Below are 12,416 nucleotides of genomic sequence, written 5' to 3' on the forward strand. Positions count from 1 at the left end.
CAGATATTGCCCAGCAAGAGAGTGACGGACTAGAGAGGTTCAACCTGTATTTCTTAAAATTAGGATGCTACTACTTCTCTGCATCATGGATATAATATGAAGCATAATTAACAGAGGCTAATAAAATTCTGGAGATCAATGGATGTAACATGCTAGAGAGCTGAAAGGCATTATTGCACATCATACAACCTGTTGATGCGTTAGTCTCCATTGTCATGGTATAAAGTATCCTTGTGCAACAGGCTTTCCAGTGCATGCATGCTTGGCTGGGAGCCTAGGTGGATGCGGGAGTGGAGAAAGGAGAGCCATGGCCATGAGAACTCCCCTGGAGCCATGCTGGAGTGTAACGGCATTCACCATCTCATTGCTTTGCCCCACAAGAAGGGTCTTTCTTTTTAGGCTGAAGAAACTGGATGCTAATTTATTCTTTATTGCTAATTCAGAGAGGAACATAAACATGAGCGCTCCATTGTAGAGACCTCTACCAAGGGTGTAGTTTAAGTCCAATTATATGCTATTACTGCATTTGCTCTTTGTTCCTGTGGCATATTAATTGCATGTCTGGTATTCTGGTAATTAACACAATTATATCCCAACCTTCAGTAGCAGCTCACGAAGTCTTGCATTTTGCTCAAACAAGCTGCTTTCAGTAGCTATAAGGCAGCTCATAATTTATTATTAATGTAATAAAAAATGAAATCAACAAAATCAATAGAGCTCTAACTTGGAGTTATAACTGAGAATTGCCCAGATTCTTCTCCTGCTAATATGAAAAGGACATGGCAGTCTAGCTAACAGACTTCTAATGTGAAACCAAATTATCAGCCTGTCTGTGTGTCTGGCATGTTAATCGGTGGCTGGAGGAAGGGGGGCTATGTTGGTTCTGCCACACATGGCCCTACTAGGAATGCTGTAACTCTGTAAGGGTCCACTCCTGCCAAACGTCAAGAGCTCCCACCTCCCATCCACCAGTGACAAACGGAGATGCTCAGAAACTTGCAAGTTTGCACCAACAAACCAATGAGCATTGTTATAGCAATGTAGATTAACCCAAACTGAACAGGTGTGTGCTAGTATTTTAACTAGAGATGCTGATGAAAAGCTCTGCAGGAATTTAGATCCCAGGCCTGAGAGCTCACCATCTGCAGAAGTTTTCCTGTCAGAACCATAAGGCTATGTTTACAAGGCACACCTTACAAGGGCTGGATGTGCCACTGCAGCCGCACCCTTCGAAGGCAATGGTTCCCAATCTTTCACGAGTGCAGACCCCCGATCAATCCTTCACACCATTCGTGGTCCCCATATCACTCCCCCAAACCATTCGTGGACCCTCACCAAAGCCAATTCTAGTTGCTATGTACGTTTCGTTAAATGAAAAAGGAAACCACGACAGATTTTCAGACAGCAATTAACATTATTGGAAGATATTTAATTTAAAAATAATAATTGATTGCAACTTTGTAATTTATTTAAAAATTATTTTCTATGATAAATTTTTACAGTGGAACCCCAAGGTACATGCACTCAAGTTGCATGAATCTCAGGTTAACATGACTGAGTCGTGGGGGGCTGGCGCCTGGCTCCGGGCTGCTCACCACCCCATGGGCCGGGAAACTGACCAGTGCAGTAGCGCTGGTCAGTTTCTTGACTCCTGTGAGTGACAGGCAACCAGGAGCTGGGAGCCAGGTGCCAGCTCCCTGCCACTCACAGGAGCAGCTGTCACTGCTCACAGGAGCAGGGAAACTGACCAGTGCAGCAGCAGGGATCAGTTTACTGTCTCCTGTGAGTGGCAGGGAGCAGGGAGCCAGGCTCCAGCTCCACACCACTCACCAGAAACAGGAAACTGATCAGCATTGCTGCACGGGTCCGTTTCCCTGCTCCTGCGAGCGGCAGGGAGCTGGAGCCTGGCTTCCAGCTCCATGCTGGTGCGTTTCCTGGCTCCCCCGAGTAACGCAAAATTTGACTTATGCAGGAATGCAATCTCCACGTAAGTCAGTGGTCTACTGTATTTATCTAATTTTTCACAGACCCCCTGCAATACTCTCACAGAGCCTGAGGGGTCCATGGACCCCAGCCTGGGAACCACTGTTCTAAGGCGCACAGTGCAGATGCTCTTTGTTGCTGGGTGAGAGCTCTCCTGCCACATCCACCTCCAGTGAAGGGCAGCAGCTTCGTTGCCCTCTAACAAAGTACCGTTCACACCTGCATTTTTTGTCACTAAAACTTTTGTCATTAGGGGAGTGTTTTTTCACATCCCTGAGCAAACAAATGTTTTAATGATAAAAGTGCCACTGCAGACAAAGATAGTTCAAGATGGTGAAGAGAGACCTGCAATTAGCATCTATCATAGGTACTTTACATGGGTGTGCTGGGGATAGGCGGAAGAGGATATGGGCCAGGGGTCAGCAAACTTTCTAAGGCGGAATGCCAAAGTTTGACCTTTTGACCTCCATGTATGATCCCAGTGCTGTTGATACCTTTGAAAGTCATGAACAGTCCTACTTACAACAGCTTCATTAATAAAGAAACTAAGGTGCAGAGCTTTACCATTGAGGTGGTGGCTGGTAGCATTAGCTGGTCTTTTGTTAATCCACAGGCGGCATGGCCTTGAGCAAGGTCCCGGACACATTGTGGCGGAGGGGCAGGACTGAGCTCCTACCTCACATGCTGATGAAAATTCTCCTGTGTGCCACTCTGGGCACTCACGGTGGGAGGTTGTTGACCCCTCATGTAGGCAATTGCTTTTCCCTTTTGCATAACACTGCACAAACAGAGCAGGACAGGAACCTGGTACTGCATTGAGTTCAGTAGGGTTGCAATATTCATGAGGGTTTGGTGTTGAGCACCCTTACAAATGTTGAATTTTCGAATATAGTGGGTTGCTGGGCAGCTCTGGATAGCAGCGGGGGAGACGGAGACTGGCAGTGGGGCCACAGGGAAGCGGCAGTCACCAGCGCACCTGGTCCTGGAGAAGCAGCAGCTGCTGGCAGTCCCAGCCGTGGAGAAGAGGCAGCCACCAGCACTCCCAGCCCTGGAGTCCCAGGGAAGCGGCAGCCACTCGCGAGTAATTGAATTCGCAAATGTGGCGCTTGCCAATGTCGCAACCTTGCTGTACTAAACTGAGGTTTAACTAATGCGTTAGGGAGTGTCATATGGCCCCATGAAGACAGATATCCAACTGACAGGGGTCAAGGCCAGATCTCCAGCCCCTCTCACGTACAACTTCTGTCATGCAGAAGTAGGCCCTGGCAGGGGCACGTGATCGTCCCTTAGGGGGAAAGAGAAGTGAAGGTGCTTTTTCAGAGTAATAGTAAGGGACTCTGCATGCAAGAATGCAGGCAAAATGACTCAAAGCCTCTGCTTAGCTGTTCCTTGCTGCCCTAAACAGCTCTGAGGAACAAGGGTATCACTTTCCTATGGCTTTTTAATCAAAAGAAGGGAAAATGGGAAGAGAAGTAATGAGACTCTAAGGAACGGAAATTGCATCAGACAATAAAAAGAAAGAAAGGGAAAAATGAGGGTAAGCCTGTCACGTAGCGTGGGAATCACCAAGTGCTTCACTCCATCTGCAGTCAGATGTGACTCCCATTCAGCAGGTAGAACAGAAGGCTTATTAGTTGACAAAGGCACAGTGTAGAACAGGCTTGTCAGCACAGAAACCAGAAGCCATCAGTACAATCCATCTTAGAGAGAGGGAGCCCAGAGGGGGCCCCAAGCTGGGGCGCTGGTCTTCCTTCCTCCCTCCTAAGTCAGCCCAGACTCCCTAAGGCAACTGCCTAGTTCCAATTCAAACCAGCCAGGCCCCTCCTCCCTCCTTTGTCCTGTTTCCCACGGAAGAAAGGTGTCACCTGGTTGCCGAAGTTACAAATAGCATTGAGGCCTATCATGTACATGGAAGAAATCATCACACCGAAACTCCTATCATCAACTATGCCCTGATGCTCTGCCTAGGACAACTGAGGCACCACCTTGGATTATTACTGGAAAATAGGAAACACGTGCAATTTACACCAGAGAAATAAAATCCTCACAAACCCCACTTTGTCCCATAGCACTAGCAATGTCACATCTGCTCTACAGTTAGCACCAACCTGCATTAAAGCAAAAAGTCCCATAAAAGCCCCATGATTATTAAAATATGAAAACAGGAAAAAGGAATGCCAGACATCCTCTGGGCCCTGCTGTGATGTTTGTGAGTAGTGGAAGTAGGAATCCAGTCCTGCAAGGGGCAGGTCACCCTCAGCTCTCCAGTGACCTTAGGGTCTTATAGGATGTGGCACAGATTTTGTCAATAAAAAAAACAGGAAGGCCATTTATGCTGGCAGATAGTCTTTAACCAGGTCTCTTTCCAATCCTTCACTGGGGACTTTTGTGTTTCTGACTGCCCTGCAGTGCCCTTGCGTACCTTGTTAAGAGGAGAAATGAAAACCAAGGAGGTAACTAATGTGAAGAAAGAGCTTGTTTCCAGAAAACCTCATCTGGAATATTTTTTTAATTTGAATCACTGGCTCTATCAAATCATGGCTGGCTATGATGAAGGGACAGAAGACACACTGTGTTTATTATCTATTTATTATTATTATTATTTATTATATTATCTATTGTAGTAGTGCCAAGAAATCCCAAATAGGGATTAGAATTCTATAATTTGGATCCCCCGGAGCTCACAGTCTATGAATGCATATAGGACAGGTAGTGTTATCTAGCAGTTAGAGCATGGGCCTGGGAATCATGGCTCCTTCATTTTATTCCTGGCACCTCCACTGATTCACTCTGTCACCTTGGACAGATCACTTCATCTCTCGGTGCCTCATTTATCCTCTCCATATAATCCTACTTGCCTATCCCCCAGGGACATTAATCTCAGATGGGTAGCCATATTGTCTGTAGCTTCACAAAAAATACAGGCAGTCCTGTAGCACCTTCAAGACTAACAATTTTATTTATTAAGTAGTGAGCTTTCATGGGTAAGACCCATTTCTTCAGATTCTATGGTGGAAATGAGTAAACAGGGTAAATATAAAGCAAGGCAGGGGGAAGAAATATCCACAGGTATACCGTGAGATTTCATTAACTAATTCTTGTAAAGCACTTTTAAGATCCTAGGATGAAAGATTCTCTAGAAGTTTGGAGTATTGTTTTCATTCAACTGGCAGCCTGATTAGATAACTCCCTGTGATTGTTGCTAAAAGACCACATAGATCTGAAACTGACAGTGATTACTTTTCAAATACACTGAGATGTTTACAGTCTGTTTTTATTTTAAATATATGGTGCTTTGAGTGCAAGGATGATAGACCAATAATATTTTGAAAGAGCATAGAGAAGCACCTATTACTCCACTAGTGACTTTTGGAATAAGGGTACAAGGCTCATGTGTTCACTCCTGTATTTGCACGAAAGTGAGTTAGGTTTGGTTAAAGATTTAAAAAAAAGTAGTCAGGATGGAGTGGGGAAGAATGCAGTGCTGCCTACAGTAGCCCAGAGATTGTTTTTGATTTTTTTTCCACTGTGTAACTATTCCCAGAGGGTTATGTGATGAGCTCATACTTATCAATTATGAAAGAAAATAAAACTAACTGAAGGTGCATATTTTGCAGCCTTAACAGATGATTTAAAGTTGTGTTTCTCAACAACTGGTCTGTAGACTGGCATCAGTCTCAGATGTCCCTGAGAGTTTAGGAAGGCGGCAAGCCAGTCCCTCGTATCAAAAGGGTGGAGAAATACTGACCTTAAAAAAAACCCCACACATTTTGGCTTTGTCTACACATGCCACTTCTTCCAGAAGCAGCATGGTATTGAGCCGTCTACAAGATGCTAATGAGGCACAGATGCAAATTTCCCATGCCTCATTAGCATATGTGCACATGATTTGGAGTCCGGAAAAAGCTCTTCCACACTCCAAAGTACATCTGCAGATGTGCAGCCTGCAGGGAGGAAACCCTCCTTCCAGAAGACCCTTCTACCTCAAAATTTTGGGGAAGAAGGGGCTTCTGGAGGGAGGGTTTCCTTCCAGAAGATCCCCGTGGGCCACGCATCTGCATGCATATTTTGGAATCCAGAAGAGCTTCTTCTGGACTCCAAATTGCATGCCCATATGCTAATGAGGTGCAGGAAATTTACATCCGTGCCTCATTAGCATCTTTCCGATAGTTCATTACCATGCCGCTTCCTGAAGAAGTGGCACTTGTAGACACAGCCTTTGATTTTTGTCTAGCACATTCTGATGTTTTCTTAATGAACTGGAACTCTTAAAGTCAGTCAACAGGATCAGAATTTTGATTTTTGGCCTGTGCTGAAGACTAGTTTTGGACCCCAAGTTTTAACTCCAGGGAGGATGTGCAGTCAGACACAGGGATCAGCAACCCCCAGCACGGGTGCCAAGAGTGGCATGAGAGCCGATTTTTGTAGGCATGCCAGGGTGGAAGCTCAGCCCCGCCCCTCCTCTCCCATGCAGCCGGGAGCTTGCTCTAAGCTGTGGCGCCTGTGGATTAACCAAAGACCAGCTAATACCACCAAGCACCACCTAAATTAAGATTCAGAGCTTTACCATTTATTTATTAATGTAGCTGTTGCAAGTAGGACTATTAGTGGCTTTAAAAAGTATCAAGAGCACTTGGCCCATACGTGGAGGTCAAAAGGTCAAATTTCAGCCTCGGAAAGGTTGCTGACCCCTGCTATCACATTTGAGCTGGGATAGTTCTTGAGGCCTGAGTAGTTGGGTGCCTTGAACATCAGTAGCAGCTCAGCTCTCTGCTGATGTAAGTAGGCACAAGCAGCAGGAGCTATTTCAGTGTCAGTTTCTCCTCACCTATTGTGGTCCAGATGCACAGTCGGTTCAGCTCTTGAGTTATCCTCAGCACTGCTACTTTCTACAGCTATTGAGGTAACTATTTCAACACCACCACAATTTAAATATTTAAACAGTAACTTGTGAAATAAGGCATGGCTCCTGGGGATTAGCATCTGAAAGGCATATTATTTTCTTCTTCCAGCTGATGCAGGCTTCCCCTTTTGAAAAATAGTTCTTCTCACCATTAGCTGACAAACTGCACAACTGCTACACCACCACCAATCAGCTGAGGAAAAAAACTGGCTCCCTTCCATTCCTGCAGGCAATATTAGCAGACAGAATCTAATAAGGCAGAAAAGAAGCATGTGCAGCAGAATCACAGGACAAGGAATTGGCCCTGGCTGTCCCATTGCCAAAACATATGCTGCCAATCTTCTCAGGGTAGACAGGAAGAAAGGTCAGCCTGGATGGTTTGTGAAAGACAAAGACAAGGACCTGTCAGAGCTAATTGCTTACAGGAAACTGAAATACAACTACTCCTCTCTGCAGCAACTGGAAGATGCAAAAACAAGATGGTGCAAAGAACAAGAGAGGTTGATCAGAACAGCCAGCCCAGATACAGAAAACGCATTTTTCCTCTCCTCTACCTTCCTGAGTTTTCTTCAGAGCACACCTTTGGAAGCTATCATTTTTAGAAAAGTATTTGCTCCATACTGGCTTTTCTACAACGGGTGATTGGGACTGTCCAGGAAGGAGAGTTATGTTGCTGAATACATGTGAGCTGTTTAAGCTACAGGGATGGAATCAGTCCATATAATTCCAGTGACCAGTAGTTACCTCAAAACCTAATTTGATCCAAGGTACTGTGCATTCAGTTTAGGGAATGTTAAAGGATAACTGGTAGAGCCTAGAGCAGGGCATGCTGAGGGTGGGGGGCCTCCAGCCCAGCTGGAGCAGCCTCAGTCCACAGCGGCCCTGGGAGCACTGTGGGTGGGAAGGCTCCAGTCCAGCCAGAACAGCCCCAGTCCACATTGGGGTTGGGGGTGCTCCAGACCAGATGGAATGGAGAGGCCCTCCCCAGCCACCTAGCTCCCCCCACCATTTCATCAGTTAACCGCTTAAACTTAATGTTTAATTGGTTAACAAAACAGGATTTTACATCCCTAAAATGCAAAGGGCCTGTAAAATAACTAAGTCACATAAACCATATTCATGGTTAGCTGGCTTCAGACACAGACTCAAAAGCCACCTAACAACCCTGTCAGAAATTACATCTGTGCTTTCAGTGCGTCAGCCTGGAATTTGACACTTAACCCGTTAAGCACAAGTTTGAATCCTGACAGGAAAAGCAAGAAGTCCTGTGGCGCCTTATAGACAAACATAAGTTGAAGCATAAGCCTTCATGGGCAAAGACCCGCTTCGTCAGATGCATGAGTGGGGGGGGGGGGTTTCAGAGGAGGGTATAAAAACGGAGTCTCAGTCAAGGGGAGGGCCAGAACTGACAAGGTCTGTTTAGTCACAGGGCATGTGGCCCATGACTGAACAGACCTCGTCAACTCCAGCCCTCCCCTTGACTGAGACTCCCTCTTTATACCGTCCTCTGAAACTCCCCCATTCATGCATTTGATGAAGCAGGTCTTTGCCCATGAAAGCTTATACTGCAAAATATCTGTTAATCTATAAGGTGCCTCAGGACTTCTTGTTGTTTTGAAGATGCAGACTAATTCAGCTACCCCTCTGATACTTGTCACAATCTTGACAGGATCATTCTCTCCTCCTGCAGCAGCTAAACATAGCTTTAGGCAGGGCAACATCTGGGCCACTCAGCTCACAGCTACATAAGAATCAACGTCCTGTCTTCTCTGGTCAAATATTAAATAGCACTCCCTGTTCTGTCCCAAACCATCCCCATCACTGTGCAGTGTGCTGGAGATGACTGTGTATACATCAGCTCTGGTCCTATAGCTGTATCCGTAGGGGAGGGGATGTGATGACACAGTTCCCTCCATGCTTTATGAAATTTGGCTTTTGAATATAAATAGGCATAACTTGGAGATGCTTTGGATAAAATACCTTGTGCCACCTTATCAATGTTAATGTTACATTCTGCTGGATCTGTATATTCTTCTGTGTGAGGTTGGAAATACAAAATGTAAGTCTGTTTATAGTTTTCAATGTGCTAATGAGAGCCTTTATTCCTGTCCCAAACCCAATGACTGCCTTATTTGTCCTGTAACTCTAGAGTGTGGTTGGTGCTAGAAACACATGACCATACCACCTGGCACAAAAAAACCACTTTGATCCAGTGTTTTTCCATGGGAAGACAGGTATAGGGGCCCATCAATCTAAATTACACAACTTCAGTTACATGAATAATGTAGCTGAAGTCAACACACTTAGACCTACTTACCACAGTGTCTTCATTGCAGCAAGTTGACAGCTGATGCTCTTCTATCCTCTGCCTGCACTTCTCATTCTGGTGGCGTACCAAAGTTGTCAGGAGAGTGCTCAGTGGTTGATTTATTGAGTCTGTACTAGACATGATAAATCAATTTCTGATGGATCGATCACTGCCCATTGAGCCAGTAGCTAGTGTAGACAAGCCCTGAAATATAACAAGTGAAATTCCTTGCTGCACTGTTCATGCTTAATTCAGCCATGCAAAAGAAAAAATTATAATTTCTGTGACATGAATTATCTTCCAGCAGTGCTCTGCTTAAATTCAGCATAGACAATAATAATAATTTGCAGCTATAAAGGACCTTCCTTCAGGGGATCCGAAAGCATTAATACATTAAACCTCACAACAGTGCTGTGAGTTCAGATCAGTACTACCACAATTTCAGAGATGGGAAAAACAAAGGTTCAGAGACTTACCCAAGGTCATGCAGGGGGTGTGAAAGAGTCAGAAGTCCAATGCAGGCAACCTGCTTTATTTTTATTTATTGAAAATATTTTTATCCCATCTCTCTATTTCAAATATTTGAGGTGGCTTACAAATTGTTTTAAAGATATAAACATATACAAAAAGATTTAAGAACATAAAACTCCAAAAGGACATAAAACCTACTAAAATATCTCATAAGAAAGATCACACACACAAACCCCAGCAGGTGAGGTTGAGGGGCTTGGCAACCCTCAGGCTGGGGCATAAAGCCCTGCTAGCAGCCCAAGCTGCTCAGTCCAGTACTTTAACCACAAATCCAACCTACCTTGATTTCATTGGTAGTACTCTCTTAAGACGACTCCTTATTTTCCTGAGGGTGGCTTAGGGGTAGTCTTTCTGTTCTATACTTGTACACCACCAGCCCCGTGAGGGTCTGGTCTGTGTTGAGAGTTGCCAGATGTCCCACAATGTGCGAGACAGCGCTGAATTTCCATGAAAAGTCACGCATCTTGCATGGACACAAAAATGTCCTGCAGCAACATTTTTGGATAAATGCAAGACTTGTCATAGAAATTCCCAGCACCAGCTGGTCTTCCTATGGCTGAGGCTGCCAGTGGGATTCTGTGCCCCAGACAGCTCCCAGCTGCAAGAACCCCTAGCCAAGGGGGCAGGAAACCCCATCAGTCCCAGAGCTAGGGCAGCTGAAGGGAACCCTGGTGGGGGAGGTGCGGGGGCTTGACAGCTCCGTGGCTGGGGCACAGAGCCTGCCCGCAGCCCAAGCTGTGGGAACCCCAGCCATGGGAGTGGGGGAACCCCAGCATCCCTGCAGCTGGGAGCTGGCTGGGGAGTGGGGTGCCCTGGCCAAGTGGTAGCCTACCAGCCATGGCAGCTTCCCAGTCATGGAGCTGCTAGTTTTCTTTCCCCCACAGTGGGGCTGCCTGTCATAAACCCTCCCCAAAAATCTGGTAATCCTATTTATGTCTAAGGCCACACCTTCATTATCAGGACAATCAACCTGCTCAGGGCTGATCTTCCAGGATTCAATGTCAGATGCCTGGTGGAGATGTATGAAAATCGACCTATTGGGGTCAGCCATTGACCCCTGTACTCTTTGCTATCTCAAGGGACTAAAGGAGGTCAACCTTCCATAGTGAGAACTTCGTAGTAAGTTGATTGCAAATAGGTCATGTCTAGCTATACAATTGCCGTAGCTAGAATAGCGTATTTGCAATTGACTTACCTACCTAGTATAAACCAAGCCTAACACTCCTTGTAGTTATGGTAACACAAATAAAATCATAGCTTGTCTTTTCAGAATTCCAGAGCTGCCAGCTTCTTTCTGGGAGTGCTCTGGCTATGTATGTTACCATCTCCTTAAACAGGAGAGCAGTTAAATCATTCCATAGTAAACATTTATTTTATTTCCTTCAAACACTGTTTGTGACTCCTCCCTCCATTAAGCCACAGCCCTCCTGGCCTTCACTCAAACTGCAGATTTGCTACTTACATTTTGATCACTCAGCCAACTAATCACTGTCTGCAGCAAACCGAGGAGCATTTACATGTGGATAAAGCATTCCTCCCCTCATCCTTATGGATGGGATCAGCGGATTAACAGGCACAGTCAACCCTGATTAATGCTGCAGACGGAGCCAGGGCTCCTTGCTGAGTGGAAGGACTGATTGCCTCCCTCTAGGGAGCTCTGAGGCAGACACTCTCTCCCTGGCCAAGGACAAGTCTCCTCTTTCTTCTTTTCAAGCTGCTGTGCAGTAGTGGAAAAGGGGGTTAAGTATCAACCCTTTTTCTCCATCAAAAGAAAAAACTCTCCAGGGATGGTAATACAGTTTTTAATCGTAACAGAGAGAGATAGCTGTGCTAGTCTATATTCTATCAAAACAAAAAGGCAGTCCAGTAGCACTTTAAAGACTAACAAAATAATTTATTAGGTGATGAGTTTTTGTGGGACAAACCCACTTCTTCAGACCATAGCCATACCAGAACAGTTTTTAATGGAACACTGTGCCCAGTTCTCTCTCCTACACAGACAGGTGCGCTTTTGTGTCACTTCTAGGGTTACCATACTTGACCTTTCAAAGAAGAGGACATACCTGCGAGGGAGTGTACCTGTATCAGTATCTAACAACTCACATATTAATGTGATAAACTACAGCATATTAATACTACGTGTGCTGGTAGATACTGATACAGATAAACTCCCTCTCAGGGGTGTCCTCTTTTTTATATGTTAACCCTAACACTTACTCAGCCAGTTGCTCCTCACCGACTGACTCAAAATTTACCAGCAACAGAATAATGGACCAGGATTTTGTTCAGAGGCTTATCTCTAGGCTTACCACACGTTAGGAAGTTGCCTTTTTCTGAAGGCTGGAGAAAGAACAAAAGCTACATCAGATCAATGGACCCAGTAAAAGACATGTCCCACCCCCCCTCCCCAACAGGATTAAAATATGCTCCAGGCTAACCATTCATTGTATTACAGTAGCACATAGAGGCCCCAGTTGTTCTACTCACTGTACAAATGCATCACAGGAGACAGTCCCTGCCCCAAAGGGCTTACAGTCTCAATAGACATGGGAGACAGGCCTGCTGATGGGGGCTGAGGAGTACTGCATAGGGGCCAAGCTCCAGGCTCCTTTGAAATGCTGTGGAAGTGTCACTCTGTGTCTTCCGAGGGCTGGGGGAAGGCCTGGCGCCATGCTCCGGTTCCCACTCAGA

At 45.5% G+C, this 12,416-nt stretch overlaps 1 long non-coding RNA gene across 1 annotated transcript in view; it reads left to right on the forward strand.

Annotated features, from left to right (window-relative positions):
• LOC142001099 (uncharacterized) overlaps positions 1 to 12,416 on the forward strand; it is a 45,020-nt gene that overhangs the window by 7,315 nt on the left and 25,289 nt on the right. The gene's annotated exons all lie outside the window — the stretch shown is intronic.

This window comes from Carettochelys insculpta, chromosome 23 (genome assembly GCF_033958435.1).
Source record: "Carettochelys insculpta isolate YL-2023 chromosome 23, ASM3395843v1, whole genome shotgun sequence".
Taxonomy (NCBI): Eukaryota; Metazoa; Chordata; order Testudines; family Carettochelyidae; genus Carettochelys; species Carettochelys insculpta.